Source organism: Danio rerio, chromosome 17 (genome assembly GCF_052040795.2).
Source record: "Danio rerio strain M-AB ecotype USA chromosome 17, GRCz13ab, whole genome shotgun sequence".
Taxonomy (NCBI): Eukaryota; Metazoa; Chordata; class Actinopteri; order Cypriniformes; family Danionidae; genus Danio; species Danio rerio.
In genome coordinates, this window is record NC_141037.1 from 2,330,001 (window position 1) to 2,350,425 (window position 20,425).

The 20,425-nt window shown below is 41.1% G+C and overlaps 2 protein-coding genes across 9 annotated transcripts in view; one reads left to right on the forward strand and one right to left on the reverse strand.

Annotated features, from left to right (window-relative positions):
• arhgap11a (Rho GTPase activating protein 11A) overlaps nucleotides 1–1,325 on the reverse strand; it is a 1,047,489-nt gene extending 1,046,164 nt beyond the window's left edge. Inside the window, exon 1 of the mRNA XM_087288866.1 lies at nucleotides 881–1,325. The gene's annotated coding sequence lies outside the window, so the exon portion shown is untranslated. The remainder of the gene's footprint in view (nucleotides 1–880) is intronic.
• A 17,501-nt stretch (nucleotides 1,326–18,826) lies between these two features.
• The window catches only part of inf2 (inverted formin 2), an 80,609-nt gene continuing 79,010 nt past the window's right edge, over nucleotides 18,827–20,425 (forward strand). For all 8 annotated transcript variants that reach the window (XM_087289788.1, XM_087289790.1, XM_087289792.1 and 5 more), the window contains exon 1: nucleotides 18,827–18,975. The gene's annotated coding sequence lies outside the window, so the exon portion shown is untranslated. The remainder of the gene's footprint in view (nucleotides 18,976–20,425) is intronic.

The following is a 20,425-nucleotide window of genomic DNA, read 5'->3' on the forward strand; positions in this document are numbered from 1 at the left end:
ATTATGTGTATATGTCTGTTAAAAACACGCACACAAAACCCAGAATATTGCTCCGCTTTAAATCACGTGTACAGAATCTGTGTGGGAAACAGCGTCTATTTATCACTTCGGAGCATGTCAGCTGACAGTCATGTGTTTTGAGGATTGCATATGAAGGGGAGACAGCACCTGTAATAAAAATGAAGGGAATCGCGCCATTTTTATGTTTATTTCAATGTGTTTTCGTGCCTAAACAAAACGAAAGCACAGAACAGACTCGCATTTAAGAGCAAGGGGTGTCCCCTGGTGGTTCGGCGGTATGGGTTGCGTATATGGAGGCTCAAGTCTTTAATGTTTATTTGCCACATTTCAGAAAAACACTGAAAGAGAAATACGGGAAAATCCCCTTACGGGATGATAGCGGGATAGAACTGTAAAATACAGGAGAATCCCAAGAAAACAGGAGGGTTGACAGGTATGTGAATGAAGAAAAGGTCTCTAAATAAAATTACTTCCTATGTCATCGACTGTGTATTTTTCTCAAGGCGATTGTTAGGCTGTGTGCCGTCAATTTTGGTTCTTGGTCAGTTCTTCTTAAATTAGGTGTACTGTCTTCAGGTTAGTGTCTGAGTTTGTATTTGGTACTCTAATTCTCACAGTCACTGGATCGACTTTCCATAGACATAATTTAAGCTTCCAGAATCGCAAAGTCTACTAAAGGAGGTCGAGCCTTTTCATTTATGGTTCCTAACATCTGGAATAGCCTCACTGATAATGTTAGAGGCTCAGACAACACTCTCTCAGTTCAAACCTTAAAGGGTCACGAAACACCAAAACACATGTGTTGAGCTGTTGACAGTGGTGTATGTGTCCCACACTGCTAAAAACACTATTAGGACACCTATATTTCACTAAAAAGTGTAAATTGGTTGTTTTTGCGTTATTTCAAGCAAATTCGTGCTTCCGGTTTGAAACGAATTTTTGAAGCTGCGTCACGGTCATGACATAATAGCGTGTATTCCAGCGTGCAGACTGGACGCCTGTGCCAGAGTGTGTCTTATTACATCTTACAGTGTGCTGCATTAATGCATGAGTAAAGCTTGGTTCAAACCAATCAGCGCGCTCTATTGTGCAACTTCATTAATATTCATTACTAAGAGTGTTTAGACGACAGAGACGCCACGTTGTGTTGGCAAAACAAGCGTGAAGTGTTGCTTTTATAGTTTGCTGCCGTTAAGTTTTGTTTTCATTTTCTCTCTGTGAGAGCTCAGAGTCACGTGTGGATTAACAGTGTACGCGACGCTCGACAACAATAACTTACGTGTCTAAGGAGGATTATTGTTTACCTGAGAGCTGTTCTCATCTGCAAACGCTGAGATCCGTATTCGCTTGTAGTCTCCTCTTAATAAAGACGCGGCTCTAGTTGCTGGTGATTGTCCTGTCTCTACAGATTTGGTAAGTGATTGACCAGGGCTCTTTGTTCATTCATTTTGTTCGTATCTAACAAACTATTGCACCGAGTGTAAACATGTGAGCACCACAACCAAACTTTAACCTCGTAAAGAGTTTTCACCGCATTTAGTGACCGGAATAACACACGCGGCTTTCTGACGCTACCTGCCGTGTGCATCTAAGTTTCCGGGAAATATTGAGTTTTTTTTTTCTCTCATTCGCCGTGCGGTATCAAACATTGCATGAAAAATACACGCTTAGAGCAGCTCCTCGAATCAAATCAAAAATCGCAAGGAACATGAATGAATTCCCTGAATGAAAGAGCCAGACTGCAGTTAAAGTCCACCATTTATTAATTTGGCAAATAATTTGACTACAGATGTCCATGTAAACACAGTCCCTTTCTACCCTGTGTGTGTGTGTGTTTTTGACTCTGAAACTCAGCGCGCCCAAATAGACACTCCCACACCACGCCTCTTTTCTTCCTCTGACACTTCCCCCTAAACACAGCTGGACACGCCCACTTTTCTGACTTTTTCCAAAGTAGAGGTGTGAAAACACCCTGCTGAAACAAGGGGGTTTCATGGCCCTTTAACAGAGTGCCTCTGACCCCGCACTGCCAGAGCACCCCCGGATGTCAAAAGAGACATGATCACATGCCTTCTCCAAGCCCATGAAAAGCATGTGGACTGGCTGGCCATATTACCATGAACCCTCAAGCACCTCGGTAAAGGTATAGAGCTGCTCCAGTATATTTTAACCTGGAAGAAATCTGCATTGTTCCTCCTGCATCCGAAGTTCAACCATCGGCCGAATTCTCCTCTCCAGTACTCTGGCATGGAACCCAGGAATGCTAAGGAGTGTAACCCCCTATAGGTAAACATGCCCTTCAATCCCTCTTCTTAAAAATGGCAACCCCAGTTGCCCAATATAGAGGTACTGCCCCTAACCTCCATGCGACATTGTAGAGACATGTCAGCCAAAACATCTCCACAATGTCCAGAGACCTCTGCCCCCACTGCCACTGCTTCGCTACCTCAGTGACTACCTTGAATGATCGGTGAGTCCACCCAGCTTCCCCAGTCTTGGCTTCCTCAATGGAAAACATGTCAGTGGGATTGATGAAGTCGAGACTGGGGACGCAGGGTGGATCCTCAAAGTATTCCTTCCATCGTCCGACAACATCCCCGGTCGAGGTAAACAGCTCTCCACTTCTGCTGTAAACAGTGTCGGTGTGGAAATTTCCCCTCTTGGGGCAGTCAATGGTTAGCCAGAATCTCTTTGAGGCCTACCAGCAGTCTTCCTCCATGGTCTCCCCGGACTCTTTCCAGGACCAAGATTTTGCTTCCACAACAGCACTCTTGTCCTGCCTTCTCTGTACAGAACCTGCTGAGGTGTTTAATGTTGACTCTGTTTTGTACACAATAATTCTTGGAATAACTCTGTACTCATTTTGTCTTTTAGGTGTGACTTTAAAAAACACTTTCAGTTCCTCAATCATTAAACCTTCCCTAATTATCAGCGCGTCTCTGAAGGTTCCTGGCTATATTATTTGAAAACTTAATTAATTCCGCCTCCATTAATCTTGTTTGGCATCAACCGTGCAGTTTTCTCACGGCGGCTGTTAGCTGTGTGCTCTCAGTTTTGTGTGTTAGATTTTGTGTTGTTGTAGGTTGCTGTGTGGATATTGTGAGATAACGAAGAAGGTTCTTGGTAAGTTCTGTATAAATATATTTAGGTTAGTGTCTGAGATTGTATTTGATTTTCTAATTTCTCAACAATCACTGGATCAGCTTCCCATAGACATCAGGTGGCAATTCTGGACAAGCCCCCAAAAATCTATTCTTGAGGGCCTACTCACACTATGCCATCCATACCGTGCCCAGGCCCGTTTCCCGGATCGTTTGAGAAGTGTGAGTGCGCTGAATCGGGTTCACTTGGCCGGCCCTGGCCAGGTTGGAAGAGGTGTGCCTGAGCCCGGTTCACTTGGGCTTTGGCGCGGTACGCTTGTGTGTGAGTGCAAAACACGCCAAAGCCCGAAACTGAAAGCGAGACGTGACTTTTAAGGGGTTGTTTCATATGGATTTATTAATCATTCTTACTGTTCAGTGAACGCAAACTGCCGTAGTTTATTAAATACGCAAACCCCTCACTGCACCACAGCTGCACCTTCAGCAGACCTCCTCATTCCTGCAGCACGAGAGCTTTATGATTGTTTATGAGCGCCAAAAGTGGCAGATCTGTTCGGCGAAATATCTGACTGCGTATCACCAAATCCCTAAGGACTGTTTGGCGAAATATTTGACGGTATATCAAACCACTGAAACGATATAACTAGAGAAATCTCCACTGTGCTGCTGAGTGAGAGAGCGCTTCTCACTGAACAGCACAGCAGCGATGACGTAAGCGTGCCGAAGCCCGTTTGTGGTGTGAGTGCGGGCCGTCGGGGGAGACGGGAGGGGGGACAAGCGTGCTTTGGCCCGGTTCGAGGCAACTGTACCTAGTGTGAGTACGGCCTTAATCTTCCTTCAGCCCAGAGAATTCAAAATACATGGAGAACAAATTGGCAGAAAACACATCAGATATTACATACACGAATGTATGTAGACAAATCAACGATTGGAACAAGCAGAATTATACTGAGGTGAAAATAATTAGGGGTGTTTTTTCAAATAATAAAACCAGGAACCTTCAAAGACATGCTAATGAATAAGGAAGATATGAAGATTAATGAACTCAATGTGTTTTTTCAGTCACACCTAGGAGCAAAAGCAGTGCAGAGTTATTCCAAGAATTAAAATATAATTCCCCTCAGCAGTTCCTGTACAGAGTAAGAGGCCTCACAGAGAAAACTCTCCTTGCTGAATGACAGAACAACTCTGATATCAGATACAGCTCAGCAACTGTTCAAGATGTGTCCCTATATGCATAAACCAAGGCTTGGAACACAAATATAAAGTCATCCATAGTGAATTAAAACCCTGTTGTCTAATCGTTTCATTACAGATAAATCAATACTGAGAAATGTAACAAAGGTCAGTGATGTGAATGAGAGGATGCACAGGCTGGGTCCAGTAACTAGGCTTAAGCAAAGCACTGTAAGCTGTTCCCAGTTGGAAAGCAAGCCTGTTGGAGAGTTCCAAGAGACTCTGCAGCAGAAAAACAGCAATGATCCTATGAAACAACTGTTCAAATTGATGCACTCACCAGAATGTTAGACTCCATGACAAAGTCAAAACAGCTGACACAACTTAAAATACCTGTCCGTGCTCCATGAGTAAGAAGATTTTGCAAAGAGGAGTAAAATCTCATGGCTGCCTGAAATGTTTTGAAGCTGGCCATAACCGTACACTACCTGATAAAATAATAACTTGACTTCTGATTGATAATTTGGTATCAGAAGTGTTTATTTGAAAGGCAAAGGCCTAGATGATGTTTATTTTACCTTGGTTTTGAATGATTTCATTAGGACAGTAAAGTCTGACTCTGTGTAACCCCGCCAGTCCTACACCACCCAACACGCTCCGAGCTGGTATTGAACCAGCGACCTTCCGCATGCGAGTCGGTTGCTCTACCAAGGAGGCTAAAGACCACAGACTCTTGTGTCTGTCGCTAGAGCACCTTTAGAGGTCAGAGGAGTGAGGTTTACCTGCACAGCCCCTACTGGCTGGCCTCCGTTAAATCTGCTTAGACAAAAGTGTCATCACTGAACAGAAATAATGTCCAGTATAGAATATAAAGTCCTGCTGCAGTGGAGACAGAATGAATATGAGCTTGGAGGACTGCATCCATACATCTCTGACATGACTCAAACCACTGATTAATAAAGTCATCTGGAATGGCAAAGAAAGCCTTCCTGCAGGACTCCCAGAGCTCATCAAGAGTCTTTGTGTTCATCTTCAACGCCTCCTCCTTCATCTTACCCCAGACATGCTCAATAATGTTCATTTCTGCAGACTGGGCTGGCCAATCCTGCTTTCAGGAACTTTGATGGGGAAGCTGAAGTATGAGAAGGAGCTATTCTGCTGAAGAATTTGCCCTCTTTTGTTGTTTTAATGAGGGACGGACTTAGTGATTTGGGGGCTCTAAACAATACCAGTTAGGGAGCCCTGCAATTTTTCCCTCTGTAGTTAAATGTTTTTTGTTGTTGTTGTTGTTTTGTTTTAAATAAACCGCATGTTGAAAAATATGTTTTAAGAAGAACCTATTGACGAATTACCAACTTACATCACTAGGGATGTAACGGTATTGTAAATACCGTCATACCGCAATATTAATTTTTTTCGATATTACCGTAGTCGCATGACTCGGTAAAACTATAGGTCTTCTGAGAAAATTTGCTCAGGCGAATGAAGCGAACGGGAGGTACCGGAAACTACAATTCCCATCAGCCCAGGCTTGGCCATAATCCCTTGCGGTCTGTTGTCGCTACAGATCCAGTAATGCGGAAATGGAGTGTGCTGCTAGAAGTGGGGATGAAAAAGAGCTGGAAAACCCTAAAGCGGGTGTTGTCGCCGCGCACGTACTGAATAGCGGTGTTGTCGCGCGAGTTCTTATCAGCTGTGTTGTCGCGCGCGTTCTGATCAGCTGTGTTGTCGCACGCGTACTGTAAAGCGGGACGGAGGGTATGTCGCGTCGCGGGGGCACTTTTGATCATTTTGGAAGGGAACTTTCTATCCAAGACTAAAAAGGGCATGTGCACTGCACAGGTTGAGCACTGTGTGTGCACGTGCCTGCAAGTTGTGGAATACGACTAATAATCAGTCATGGGGACTGCAGAAACACAGCACACTGTTCAGATTGATGCAGACATGAGACCTCTATCTCACTCATGGTTTGTCCTCTCAAGTGGGGGAAAGACAATGCACAACGTTACCCACTGCTGTCAACCTGGGCCAAGTCATATCTCTCTTGTCCCAGAAACCTCAGTCCCAAATGAGAGGGTTTTTTTCTGTTGCAGGGGACATTGTAAATACCCAGAGATACCAGCTTTTACCAGATTATATTTATATGATAATTTTCCTTTAAACCCATCTCTATCTAAGTGAGTGAGTGATTAAATGTTGAATGTGATGAGTTTTCAACAATACTGAATTGAAACTTTATTTTTTTACATGGTTTAATATTTTTTTGTTATTAAAATTGAAGTTCCTGTTTCAAAGCTTACAGATAGATGGCTAATTTGTATGTCATTGACACTTTTGGCACTTTTTTGGAGTATTTTCATAAGTTTTGTTTTTTCCTGTAAATGATTCAATAAATACCGTACCGTGACATTCATACCGAGGTATTACCGTACTGTGAAATTCTGATACCGTTACATCCCTATACATCACACATGACGTCAAACAGGTTCCCGGTTGCAAAAAGAGACCTGTGGCAATAGTAGACTTGTCGTGTTGTGCGAAAGTCCAAAAATAGAAAACTTAACATTTATCGTACCCCACACTGCTTTTAATGCCCACTGCAGACGTCTTTGGCTAAAAAGGAACTAAAAGAATTAACAACCTAATTAAAAATGCCGGACTATGCAATTGTCATGTTATATCAGGTGAGTTGACGCTGAATCAGACACATCACTGGTTTTTGATTGCAGCAAAGATTTCAGCAAAAACAGTTACACATGGATATTAAACTGCGGACGCTGAATGCTCAGAATGAAAGTGTAAGTTATTAAGGTAATGCTAGTTTAATATTCACACATTCATTCAGTGCTTGTGACACAATCCCTATAGTGTTTACCATGACACTTTGAATATTCAGTCTGAAATAAACTGCAAGTGTGACTAAAATAACATTAACACTGTTTATTTAACTGGGAACATTGTTGTACTTTGATAATCATTGGCTGCCCATAGGATTTCGCTATTTAGAGTTTGCGAATAATGCTTTTATGAAATTATAATATTAAGGAGAAAGTCCGTATGTGTGAATATAAAACAAACTTTACCTCTGTGTGTGCGTTCACATACCCTGCCGTAAGTTCAGGTGTAGTTCGCTGTCAGAATCGCTGTCAGTTCTGCTTGTTGATGATTACCCAGGCCTTGTATAACATCAGCTCCGTCTTTTTTCCTTGTCTTTGGCTAGGCAGATCCTCGGTTTTAAACATTACATAGTTTTGAATCAGGTCGTAATGGAGCATTATTTCTTGCACATGACCACACAGAACAACATTGTGGGCATCCAAAGATTTGTTGTCTTTAACTTCTCTCTTGTAAAATCTCTTGGAGCTTCAATGAGATATATTTGGGGCTGGATGCTTGGCCATTTCGTCTTATCCAATATCCATTATTATCCAAAATATCCAAATAGACCTGTCAGATGAACGCCGCTCACTTTAACGTTAATTTAGCCGAATCACTGTGCTTATCACTGGGTGACAAGCTGTTATAATACGCTGAAAGCTTCATGTAAATTAATATATATAATCAATATAACGTATCTCTAATACAACAGCAAACCCTGTACCGCATCGGATGTCATTCTCTTGCTGTAAATCCTAGGGCTCCCGGTTTTGTTCTGCCACCTCCCTGCGCACGCATCCTGAATGTTTACAAACATGGAAAATTGTTTAAATCTTCTTAATGTAAGAGGAAATACAATAAAGTAGGCTAATAGCATTAAAATCTTAATGGTTATAGACAGATTTTACAACATTAATTTATGAAAGAGCTATATGATTGATATAGGCGTCTTGGCATTGGTCAGGGCCCCCTAATTTTCAGGGACCCTAATGCTTATCTTGCTTATTGGTTAAGTCCCCTGTTTGTAATGTAATGGGCAGCACAAATGTCTTGATACCTCAGGCTGTTGATGTTGATCATCCACTCTGCAGATCTCTCCATACTGAATGTAACCCCAAACCATGATTTCTCCTTCACCAAACTTGACTGATTTCTGTGAGAATCTTGGCTCCATGATAGTTCCAGTAGGTCTTCCGCAGTATTGGTGATGATTGATGCAGATCAACAGATGATTCAGCAGAGGAATCCACCTTCAGACACTTTTACACATCATCAACTAGAAGTCAAGTTATTATCTGCTGCTCCTACATCTGGGATCCAGGACAAGACCTTTGTCAGGTAGTGAAATCCCTTCTTCCAGCTTAGTGAAACAGCTCATCTCTCAAGAGGATGTCTACAAAAACACATACTTGAAAGAAATGAAAAACGGTTACTGTGAGAGACGAGCAATGATCAGGCCAAAAGATGAGGTTTACCATGTTTATATACAATAACTCATATTTGATTGTAACTTTATGTTAATTTAACTGTAACACAAACTAGATTATTAAAGTTCGTCGAGACAAACTTTAGGCTGGCTTGAGAAAGCTTTAATTTTTAAGTTTTAAAGCAATTTTAAGTTAAATGTAGCTTAAAGTTTTAAAGCAGTTTTAAGTTAAGTAGCTTAGTTTTAAAGCAGTTTAAAGTTTAAAGTAGTTTAAAGTTTTAAAGCAGTTTAAAGTAGTTTAAAGTTTTAAAGCAGTTTTAAGTTTAAAGTAGTTTAAAGTCTTAAAGCAGTTTTAAGTTTAAAGTAGTTTAAAGTTTAGCATGATTCTAGCATGAATTAGCATGTTGTTAGCTTGATTCTAGCATGAATTAGCATGTTACTAGCATGATTCTAGCATGTATTAGCATGTTATTAGCATGATTCTAGCATGAATTAGCATGTTATTAGCATGATTCTAGCATGAATTAGCATTATTCTAGCATGGAATGGCATGTTATTAGCATGATTCTAGCATGAATTAGCATGTTACTAGCATGGATTAGCATGCTACTAGCATGAATCTAACATAAATTAGCATGATTCTAGCATGAATTAGCAAGTTATTAGCATGATTCTAGCATGAATTAGCATGTTACTAGCATGATTCTAGCATGAATTAGCATGTTACTATCATGACAGATAGATAAAATAGTTTGAAGATAGATAGATAGATAGATAGATAGATAGATAGATAGATAGATAGATAGATAGATAGATAGATAGATAGATAGATAGATAGATAGATAGATAGATAGATAGATAGATAGATAGATAGATTAATGCAGTTTATAGATAGATAGATAGATAGATAGATAGATAGATAGATAGATAGATAGATAGATAGATAGATAGATAGATAGATAGATAGATAGATAGATAGATAGATAGATTAATGCAGTTTATAGATAGATAGATAGATAGATAGATAGATAGATAGATAGATAGATAGATAGATAGATAGATAGATAGATAGATAGATAAATAGATTAAAATAGTGTATAGATAGATAGATAGATAGATAGATAGATAGATAGATAGATAGATAGATAGATAGATAGATAGATAGATAGATAGATAGATAGATAGATAGATAGATAGATAGATAGATAGATAGATAGATAGATAAAAACAGTTTATAGATAGATAGATAGATAGATAGATAGATAGATAGATAGATAGATAGATAGATAGATAGATAGATAGATAGATAGATAGATAGATAGATAGATAGATAGATAGATTAAAACAGTAGATAGATAGATAGATAGATAGATAGATAGATAGATAGATAGATAGATAGATAGATAGATAGATAGATAGATAGGTAGATAGATAGATAGATAGATAGATAGATAGATAGATAGATAGATAGATAGATAGATAGATAGATAGATAGATAGATAGATAAAAGCAGTTTGAAAAGGATAGATAGATAGTTTTGAGGTCACAAAGTTAGATCTATTGTTAAGTCAATGACAGTCTTTTGCAATAAAAGTCTATGGGACAGTTGTTGCTAGGGTGCAGTATCTGGTAGTTAGGGTGTGGCTAGAAAGTTAAAAGCTCATCAGTTATTTTCAGTTTGGTAGTCTGAGTTAAATGAGCTCAGCCATTAGTCTGTATGACAGTCTGATGTAGAGTTATGAGCTCACAAATTTTGATCCCATGTTAAGTCAATGAGAGTCTTTTGAATGGAAGTCTATGGGACAGTTTCTAGGGTCCAAAAGTGGTTGCTAGGGTGTGGCCAGAAAGTTAAAACCTCATCAGTTATTGGCAGTTAGGTAGTCTGAGTTAAATGAGCCCAGTTAGAAGTCTGTGTGACAGTCTGATGCACAGTTATGAGGTCACAAAGTTTGGTCCAATGTTAAGTCTATGGGATTTTTCCGACGGTCCCGGGACGTTTTTCGGAAAATCGAAAGTCGGATCAGTCGGAAAAGATATGGCATACCGAGTCAGAATAGTTTGGAGGTCTGGTGTGAGTTTGGTGGTCATAGCTCGAAAGCTCTAGGAGGAGATAGATTTTGAATTTTAGTCTCAGAAGAAGAAGAAGAAGAATATATAAAAAAAATAATAAGTTTAAATAGGATTTCAGTAGTCTGGCTTGTTTCTCAAGCCAGCCTAATAATCTGCTTTGAAACAATAATTAGTGTAAAAGGTGCTATATAAATAAACTAAGCTTCTTGCCGGCAGCTAGCTCTCTGCAACTCTCACATGATCGCCCACTGAAGCTGAACAGGGCTGCGCCCGGTCAGTACCTGGATGGGAGACCACATGGGAAAGCTAGGTTGCTGTTGGAAGTGGTGTTAGTGAGGCCAGCAGGGGGCGCCCAACCTGTGGTCTGTATGGGTCCTAACACCCCAGTATAGTGAAGGGGACTCTATACTGCTCAGTGAGCGCCATCTTTCAGATGAGATGTTAAACCGAGGTCTTGACTCTCTGTGGTCGTTAAAAATCCCAGGATGTCCTTCGAAAAAGAGTAGGGGTTCAACCCCGGCATCCTGGCCAAATCTGCCCACTGGCCTCTGTCCATCATGGCCTCCTATCCATCCTCATATCATGATTGGCTTCATCACTCTGTGTCCTCTCCACCAATCAGCTGGTGTGTGGTGTGCGGTCTGGCGCAAAATGGCTGCCGTCGCGTCATCGAGGTGGATGTTGCACACTGGAGGTGGATGAGGAGATCCACCCCCCCCTCTCACCCAACCCCCCTTTGTGTAAAGCACTTTGAGTGCCCAGAAAATGCTATATAAATGTAAGGAATTATTACTATTATTATTATTCTTACATTTGCGAACATAAGAGGGGAGTGGGGGTGGAATTCTCGAACTAAGAAGCTGCGGGGGAAGGGAATTGGGGGGGGTGTAGCGAACTGAAGAGCAGGGGGAGGGTTCTTGGAGATGGGTCTGAAATACGGGAGACTGTTGGCAGGTATAGGCTAATCAGAGTTGTTCTGTTTTGCAGAATGGAGAATTTTCTGTTTGAGGCTTGTTACTTTGTACAGGAACTGCTGAGGTGTCTCATTGTCCCTCTGTTTTGTTCACATTAATTCTTGGAATGACTCTGTACTGCTTTTGTCTCCTAGGTGTGACTGAACAAACCCTTTGAGTTCCTCAATCCTCATGTCTTCCTGATTTATCAACATGTCTTTAAAGTTTCCTGGTTTTTATATTAATTGATTCAGTCTCACTACAATTCAGTTTGATCCAATCTTCAATTTGTCTACATACATTAGTGCATGGGTCTCAAACTCAATTCCTGGAGGGCCGCAGCTTTGCACAGTTTGGCTAATCAAACACAGCTGATGCAACTAATCAAGGTGGTCGAGACTCTTTTAAACAACTTGATTATTTGGATCAGCTGTGCTTGATTAGGGTTGGAGCAAAACTGTGCAGAGCTGCGGCTCTCCAGGAATTGAGTTTGAGACCCATGCATTAGTGTATGTAATATCTGATGTGTAAATTGGTCCTTCGTGTTTTGAATTCCTTGTGCTGAAGGAAGGAAAGGTCTCTAAGGGAAATTACTTTCTCTAACATCAACTGTGCAGTTTTCTCAGGGCGAATGTTGTGCTCTCAATTTTGTGTGTTACATTTTGTGTCTTTGTGGATTGTTGTGTGGATATTGTGAGATGATGAATAAAGTTCTTGTTCAGATCTTCATAGCCTGGCTATACTGTCACGATCGGTGAGGGATGAATGGGCGAGGACCCAAGTGCAGGGTAAACAAGTATTTATTTATAATAAAATAAAATAAAAGGCAAAATAAACAACCCCGAGGGGGAAAACATTAACAAAACACACAAACAAACTTCACTGGGCAGACTGGTAGGGATCAGGACTGGACAGACAGGACAAGGCTACAAACGACGACATATGATGACGCACTGGCACAGGACAGCAGACATGAGGGGAATATAAGGAGAAGTAAATCAACACAAACAGATGAACATCATTAACTAATAATGGATTAACAAGGAGGGTGGGACTAGACCAGGGGTCGGCAACCCAAAATGATGAAAGAGCCATATTGGACCAAAAAAAACAAAAACAAATATGTCTGGAGCCGCAAAAAATTAAAAGCCTTATATAAGCCTTATAATAATGGCAACACATGCTGTATGTATTTATATTAGCTATATTAGCCTACTATAAAAATGACTTCGTTGGCTACAAATACATACTGAGCCTTCATGATTAAATGTTCATTTCCCTGCAGTGCATCCTGTAGAGAATGACGCGCCACGTGACTACTCTGTTGTGCGATGAACGTGCACAACGTGCCCCTTATCTGGGCAACAAACAGTGCAATAAAACGCAGCCTGCCATTTCCATATCAAGATCAGCTCGAGTCATTCCTGGGAATGTGCTCAACAAGGAAGGGTCAATCTCCAGGGGTGTGTAAAGGAAAGACAGTCTCGTTTTTTCCTTTCGCAACTCGCAAAATCTGCTCCCAAATGCAGTTTGCATATCAACAATCGCACCTTGTAAATAATCACCGTTGAGTGAGTGATCGGGATGGGCTTCTTTGAATTCTCTCAGGGAGGGAAAATGAGAAAGCGTGCCCCGCTGTACATCTTTGGCAAAAGCAGGTCGCAAACCAGAAGCACCGCTCGGCGCCGCGACACGGGGCGTGCATGACAGTTTAAAGTATCACACACCAGACGCGCACATTCGAATGACATTTAACATGAAACTAATCAGATGGCGCTCTGTGGCGCAGCTGAAAAATGAACTGCGTCCTGAGCCGTCACCGGGCGCCGCCGACAGCCACCGACTTGCGGCGCCGGTGTGTGTATCCTGATAGAAACCTATGTTTAGAATTCTAAAATACATGCGGCGCGCCGCCGAGCGGCGCTTCTGGTGTGCGACCTGCTAAAGACAGCTTGCGCTCCATGGCGCATCACACAGCCGCCGGTTTGTTTACAACAGCTACCTGCCTGGCATCCCGCCCTGCTGATAGAAACGTGTGTCGCAGGCTATGACGCAAATCTTCGTTGACAGAAATGTTGAAATTAAATATTCTACACACTTTTACAGCATTGGAAAACGTTAAGATTGTTTGTCCTCCTATAGAAACCATATTAAAACAAAAATATATTTACCTCCCTCATCGTTTTCCATTTTCAAACATTTTTTGAAAAAGTTCCAGGGAGTCACTAGGGCAGCGCTAAAGAGCCGCATGCGGCTCTAGAGCCGCGGGTTGCCGACCCCTGGACTAGACAATAGAAGGGAGAGCACATGACACAAAGAGACAACACAAGCCATGCGCTCACATAAAACGAGACTAGAACACACAGCCAATGAGAGAACTCATTAACTGTGTGTTCATGACAACACAAGCATGCGGTGCATGTAAACACACCATGTGCTAAACACAACACCAACAGAAGACTGAACACGAGACACGAGTATGCGATGAATGAAAACACTTACCGTGCACTCACACAGGCAGCGTGCATGTTTCATCCCAGCGCCGACCGGAACCGAGACCAACTAGTCTGAGACACTGGGAATGAAGCACCACGCTGCAGACCGACGAATTTGAACATCCGCACAGGAGCGCACAATTGCAAACACGCATAGACCTCAAGCACCCGCATCAAGCGGGAACGCGCTCAGTCCAAGCACTTTAACAATTGGTGCTCATACAGAGACACGCACAATGACAGAAACAGGACAAGACAGAGCTAGTGTCCGGACTCTGCCACCAAAACTAGAATTTACAAGACCAGAGTGGCAGAACCCTGACATAAACTATATTCGGATTAGTGTCTGAGTTTGCATTTGATTCTCTAATTTCTGAAAAATCACTGGATCAGCTTCTCATGGACATCAGCAGTCGATCCTGGAGAACTCCCACAATATGTTGCAGACCCACTAATAAATATAAATAAAACAGATGGAAACAGTTAGGGTGACTTATTACTAAGTACATACCTGCCAACATTTGTCTCGGAAAGTCTTTGAGACCGGAGGGGTGGTTGGGGGGATTTGGGAGTTGATTTGGGTGTCTGAATAACACTGTAGAGAGCCAGGTTAGTAACTGTACTGTGTTGTGACTATATAGTGGGTTTCGGGCAGCCGCTGTGTTCGGATACCATACCAAAATTGGTGACCCAGGGTGTTACAGACTGAAAAAGATTACATCCACCAAAAAGCTGAGGACCATCGGGTTGAAATTAAGGAAGTTTTTTGGTAGAAATAACAAAACGGGAGGGTGGCGGGAGATGGGTCTGAAATACGGGAGTGTTGGCAGGTATGCAAGTACGCAAAGTTTGGATTTGCATCCTTGGAAGTTTAGACTTGCCAAGTTCAGATTTGTAAGAACAAACTTCCGATGACACGAGGACACAAGTCGTGTACTTCTTCAAATGGGATGGCAGTGTACTTTATAATGTCACTTACCTCATCATGGATTCACTGGTTTTGTTGTACATTAGCAAAAAGTGTGGTTTATTTCTAAACTAATTACGAGAGGATCTTATGTATCTTATGATCTTATGTTATCATATGTGCTTATGATCAACACGGCTGGCACCTGATTAGCTCTGTAATCTGCCCTATTAGATGATTACGGACGCATTATAAATAACCAGAGTTATTCACTCCAGTTATCTTCGTCTTGAAGTTTCCCCCTCTTCCACCTCTACTTCCCACCCTTGTTTCTCCGATAGGGCGACACGGTGGCCCAGTGGCTAGCAATGTCGCCTGACAGCAAGAACACTGCTGGTCCAACCTCATATGGGGCCGGTTGGCATTTCTGTGAAAGGTTTCTATGTTCTCCCAGTGTTCGCGTGGGTTTCCCCTGGATTCTCCGGTTTCTTCCCACCATCCAAAAACATAAATCATAGCCAATCGACTAAACCAAATTATCACCCAAGATAACCATAGTTTACACTTCTCACACGGCGACAAGCAGAGGAGTTCTCGAGACCTACCTGAGCTCAAACTCCCCTCTCGCCCTTCTAACGGGAGGGAGCCCCGTGCTCGGGACTATTACGAGTTCAGGGCTCTCTCCCGGGACAGCGTGCCAATTACGCTTTATTGATTATCAGTTACATGTGAACTGTTGAAAATAAATTTATTACATGAAGCAAGGCGTCTAGTAATTTTGATTTAAGAAAATGTGAACCACCATCAATGTGATTAAGGCATGGTGTACATTCCATCTTCACTGTACGTCTCATTCGCTTTCAGTGAAAAATCAAGTTGTTTAAGCAATAGCCTGTTACATGCGCAAATGTGTGCAATTTATCAAAGTAAATGCATGATGGAGTGAATTTATTGCTCAATATACACAGACCCGTGTGTTTGATTAACAGAATTAATAAGCTACAATGATCACTAAACAAGTTTAAAAAACCAGATGTATACAAAATAAAATAAAGATAAGCAGTTTGGTTAACAAACAAACAGCGTAACAGTACAACACGGTAACATTAGTTAAAAACAATTGTAAAACGAATAGGCGAGGCAGTGGCGCAGTAGGTAGTGCTGTCGCCTCACAGCAAGAAGGTCGCTGGTTCGAGCCTCAGCTCAGTTGGCGTTTCTGTGTGGAGTTTGCATGTTCTCCCAGCGTTCGGGTCGGTTTCCTCCGGGTGCTCCGGTTTCCCCATGTGGTACAGGTGAATTGGGTAGGCTTTGTCCATAGTGTATTGTCCGTAGTGTGGGTGTGTGTGAAGTGTGTGTGGATGTTTCCCAGAGATGGGTTGCAGCTGGAAGGGCATCTGCTGTGTAAAAATATGCTGGATAAGTTGGTGGTTCATTCTGCTGTGGCGACCCCGGATTAATAAAGGGACTAAGCCGACAAGAAAACAAATGAATGAATGTAAAACGAATAACAAAAAAATACACCTAAAAATATATCGACTTAAAAGACACAAAATGGCCATTATATATACAGGATGCAAGTAATACACACATGTGAGTAATAAATAATATAAATATATTCATATACAACCCCAAATCAGAGCAAGTTGGGACAGTATGAAAAACGCAAATGCACATTCTCTATTGGAGACAGGTTAGGACTGCAGACAGATCATTTGTGGATGTAACTATGTATTGTAGCACTTGACAAAGGTTTGCCAAAGTAATCCGGAGCCCATCTTTTCTAGATGAATGCCAATTCTTGATGCAGTGCCACCTGATGGATCAGAGATCACAACTGTTTAGCTTAGGCTTGCACCTTTTGACAATATATACAATTAATTTAGAGTGCAGTAGGTAGTGCTGTCGCCTCACAGCAAGAAGGTCGCTGGGTCGCTGGTTCGAGCCTCGGCTCAGTTGGCAGTTCTGTGTGGAGTTTGCATGTTCTCCCTGTGTTCGCGTGGGTTTCCTCCGGGTGCTCTGGTTTCCCCCACAGTCCAAACACATGCACTATAGGGGAATTGGGTAGGCTAAATTGTCCATAGTGTAAGAGTGTGTGTGGATGTTTCCCAGAGATGGGTTGCGGCTGGAAGGGCATCCCCTACGTAAAAACATGCTGGATAAGTTGGCGGTTTATTCTGCTGTGGCGACCCTGGATAAATAAAGAAACTAAGCCAACAAGAAAATGAAAGAATAATTAATTTAGGCTTCTTGTGACCTAAAACTTGGTCACACTTGTTTTATAATTGCAGCAAAATCAATAATGAAACTGATTATTAGGCACGACTAAACCTATGTTAAAACATAACTGTGCATTTTGTATGTATCCTGCATTTTTTTAACCGATGATGAAATTCTCTGTGTGTTTTAATGTCGCTTCGGTTTATGTCGTCATACTATTGTGTATAACATGAACACTTTTACACACTCACTCATGCAGGACAAAACTTGATCCCTCACATTTTTTCATCAGCTCATGCTGGTAGATTTGGTAAATGCATTTGGTCTGATAAAGCTTAATTCAACCAAAGTGCTGCACAAGCTCATTATTATCTACTGTAGGCCTAGATTTACAGTTTTTGAGTGGATGCATTGCTTTTTAAATGTCATTTATGTTGGCTATTGGTAAAAAAAACAATTATATTAGTTAAATTAATCAATTTGTGAGTTATCTACATTTTATTTTGTGAATCAGAAAGTTTTGAAACATGATGTTGTCTTGGGTGTGTCTCATTCCAGACAGAGAGATCAGATTGAACATCTGCAAAGTTCACGTAAGGATTTGTACGTTCATCATACTGTTTAAATATTTTTATTTTACGTATATTTATTTTAGGTTTCCCAGTGATGGGCTGCAGCCGGAAGGGCGTCTGCTGCGTAAAACATATGCTGATAAGTTGGCGGTTCGTTCCGCTGTGGCGACCCCTGATTAATAAAGGGACTAAGCCAAAAAGAAAATGAATGAATAAATACATAATTATGTTAGGGGCTTCACGGTGGCGCAGTGGGTATCAGGATCGCCCCACAGCAAGAAGGTCTATGGTTTGAGCCCAGTCAGTTGCATTTCTGTTGGGAGTTTGCATGTTCTCCCCGTGTTGGTGTGGGTGTGGTGGGGACGTATAGGTGAATTGAATAAACTAAATTGGCTGTAGTGTATGTGTGTAAATGCAAGAGTGTATGGGTGTTTCCCAGTGTTGGGTTGCAGCTGGAAGGGCATCCGCTGTGTAAAACATATGCTGGATAAGTTGGCGGTTTATTCCGCTGTGGCGACCCTTGATTAATAAAGAGACTAAGCCAAAACGAAAATAAATGAATGAGTGAATGAATGAATGAACATTTATTTGTTGACTTTAATTAATATTAATAATTTATTGAAGCCAAAATAAATTAAATGTATTTTATTTTTTATTTTTATTTTATACATTTATATATAATTGATTATATTTTATTAATATGCATTTTACATTTTTTGAATGAATATTTATATTTTATATATTTTATTAAATATTTAATTTATTTAATATATGTATTTAATTTAATTGCGTTTCATTTTATTTTATATATATTTTTCTTATACAGAGTGATTGGATGGTCAGAAAAGTTCCTTATTTTAATATATTTATTTATTCTAAACTATACTATATGCAAAACACGAGCACACAGTCGCTGCTTCTGATTGGCAGAAGAGCGCTCTAGCCACGCCTCACGTCTCAGTGGGCGGAGTCACAGATGTGTCAGTAGCAGTGTGTGTGAGTCAGTCCGACACTCTCAGTTATTTCAGCTCCTCCGTTAGGAATACTTTAAACTAGCAGCACACACACACACACACACACACACGAGGAATTTAATGAGTGTCTCCACATCAGCCCTGCTCCACATCACAGCAGCATAGAGGACAAACACTCGGTCACAGGTAAAACTAACCTACATTACACATCATCCAATGACATCTGTGTTAAACTAATGTATTGTTATTATAACATCGGTGGTGTCCTAAATGTCCGGCTGGACTACATCATGTGGCGGTGCCAGGAGGAAAATTCGCCATGTTTTGGCTGTCGGTGAAACAGTGGAGCTTTTGTTTTTGTTTGTGTCAGAGAAAAGCAATGTTGGATTTGTCACGTGAATGTAAACAAACATCAGCTGGAGACGCGTTTGTGTATTTGTTGCATCAGTTTTTACCTCATATATGCTGTGTGCATATGGTGATGATGCACTGGTGTTTTTGAAGACTGTGATTTGTGTGTGTGGGTGTAAATGTGGGCGAGATGTATTGAGAGATCAGATGGACAGCAAGCAATCAGACGTGGAGGAGTGTGAGGAGCTTCATTCCTGCTGCTCAGCTAAAGGGAAAGTCTAATGTCGAGCAGATGTGCTGCTGAAATGCAGCTGGAGTCTGCTAAATAAGCCCTCATGAAGTGTACAATAACCCAGTTTAAACATGGACAGGATATACACTATATTCACTGTTAATATTGTAGAAGTAGTTTTAAGCTATGTTATTAGTTAGATTATTGAACTAATCTGTTGTGGTGATTCTATTTGTTGCTATGGTTAAACAACTATAGTAATATAAACAAATAATTAAAAATTTTAATTTTATTTGTGGTGTCATGTAGGTATGGGATGGGTTTGGTAAAGTCAAGGTTTTAAAATGTTCTTCAATACCGCTTCTAAGGTATGTGTAAGATTTTTTATTTACGTTTATTTTTAGGACAACAGTATCTCCAGCTGAAAAGATATCCAAAGATGCCATTTATTTTGTAAAGAAATCAGTGTTTTTGAAGCTAACGAAGACAGCAGAAGTCAGCCTGACATGTTTACTGCTGTAAAATGAAATATATTGTGTTTAAAATGGAAAAATGTACAAAGAATATATTTTAGAGCAGTAACCACAATACTGTGATGCCGTGATAATTTTATCCAAGGTTATACTGTCAGAATAATACACCGGCTCTTGCCTATTAGGGATGCAACATTCATTCATTCATTTTCTTGTCGGCTTAGTCCCTTTAATAATCTGGGGTTGCCACAGCGGAATGAACCGCCAACTTATCCAGCATATGTTTTTACGCAGCGGATGCCCTTCCAGCCGCAACCCATCTCTGGGAAACATACACACACTCATACTCATACTCTACGGACAATTTAGCCTACCCAATTCCCCTATAGTGCATGTGTTTGGACTGTGGGGGAAACCGGAGCAACCGGAGGAAACCCACGCGAACGCAGGGAGAACATGCAAACTCCACACAGAAACGCCAACTGAGCCGAGGCTCGAACCAGCGACCTGCTTCGCCCCAGGGATGCAACAGTTATAGATTTTGGTTGTACGATTATAGTCTGAGAAATAATCAAGGTTT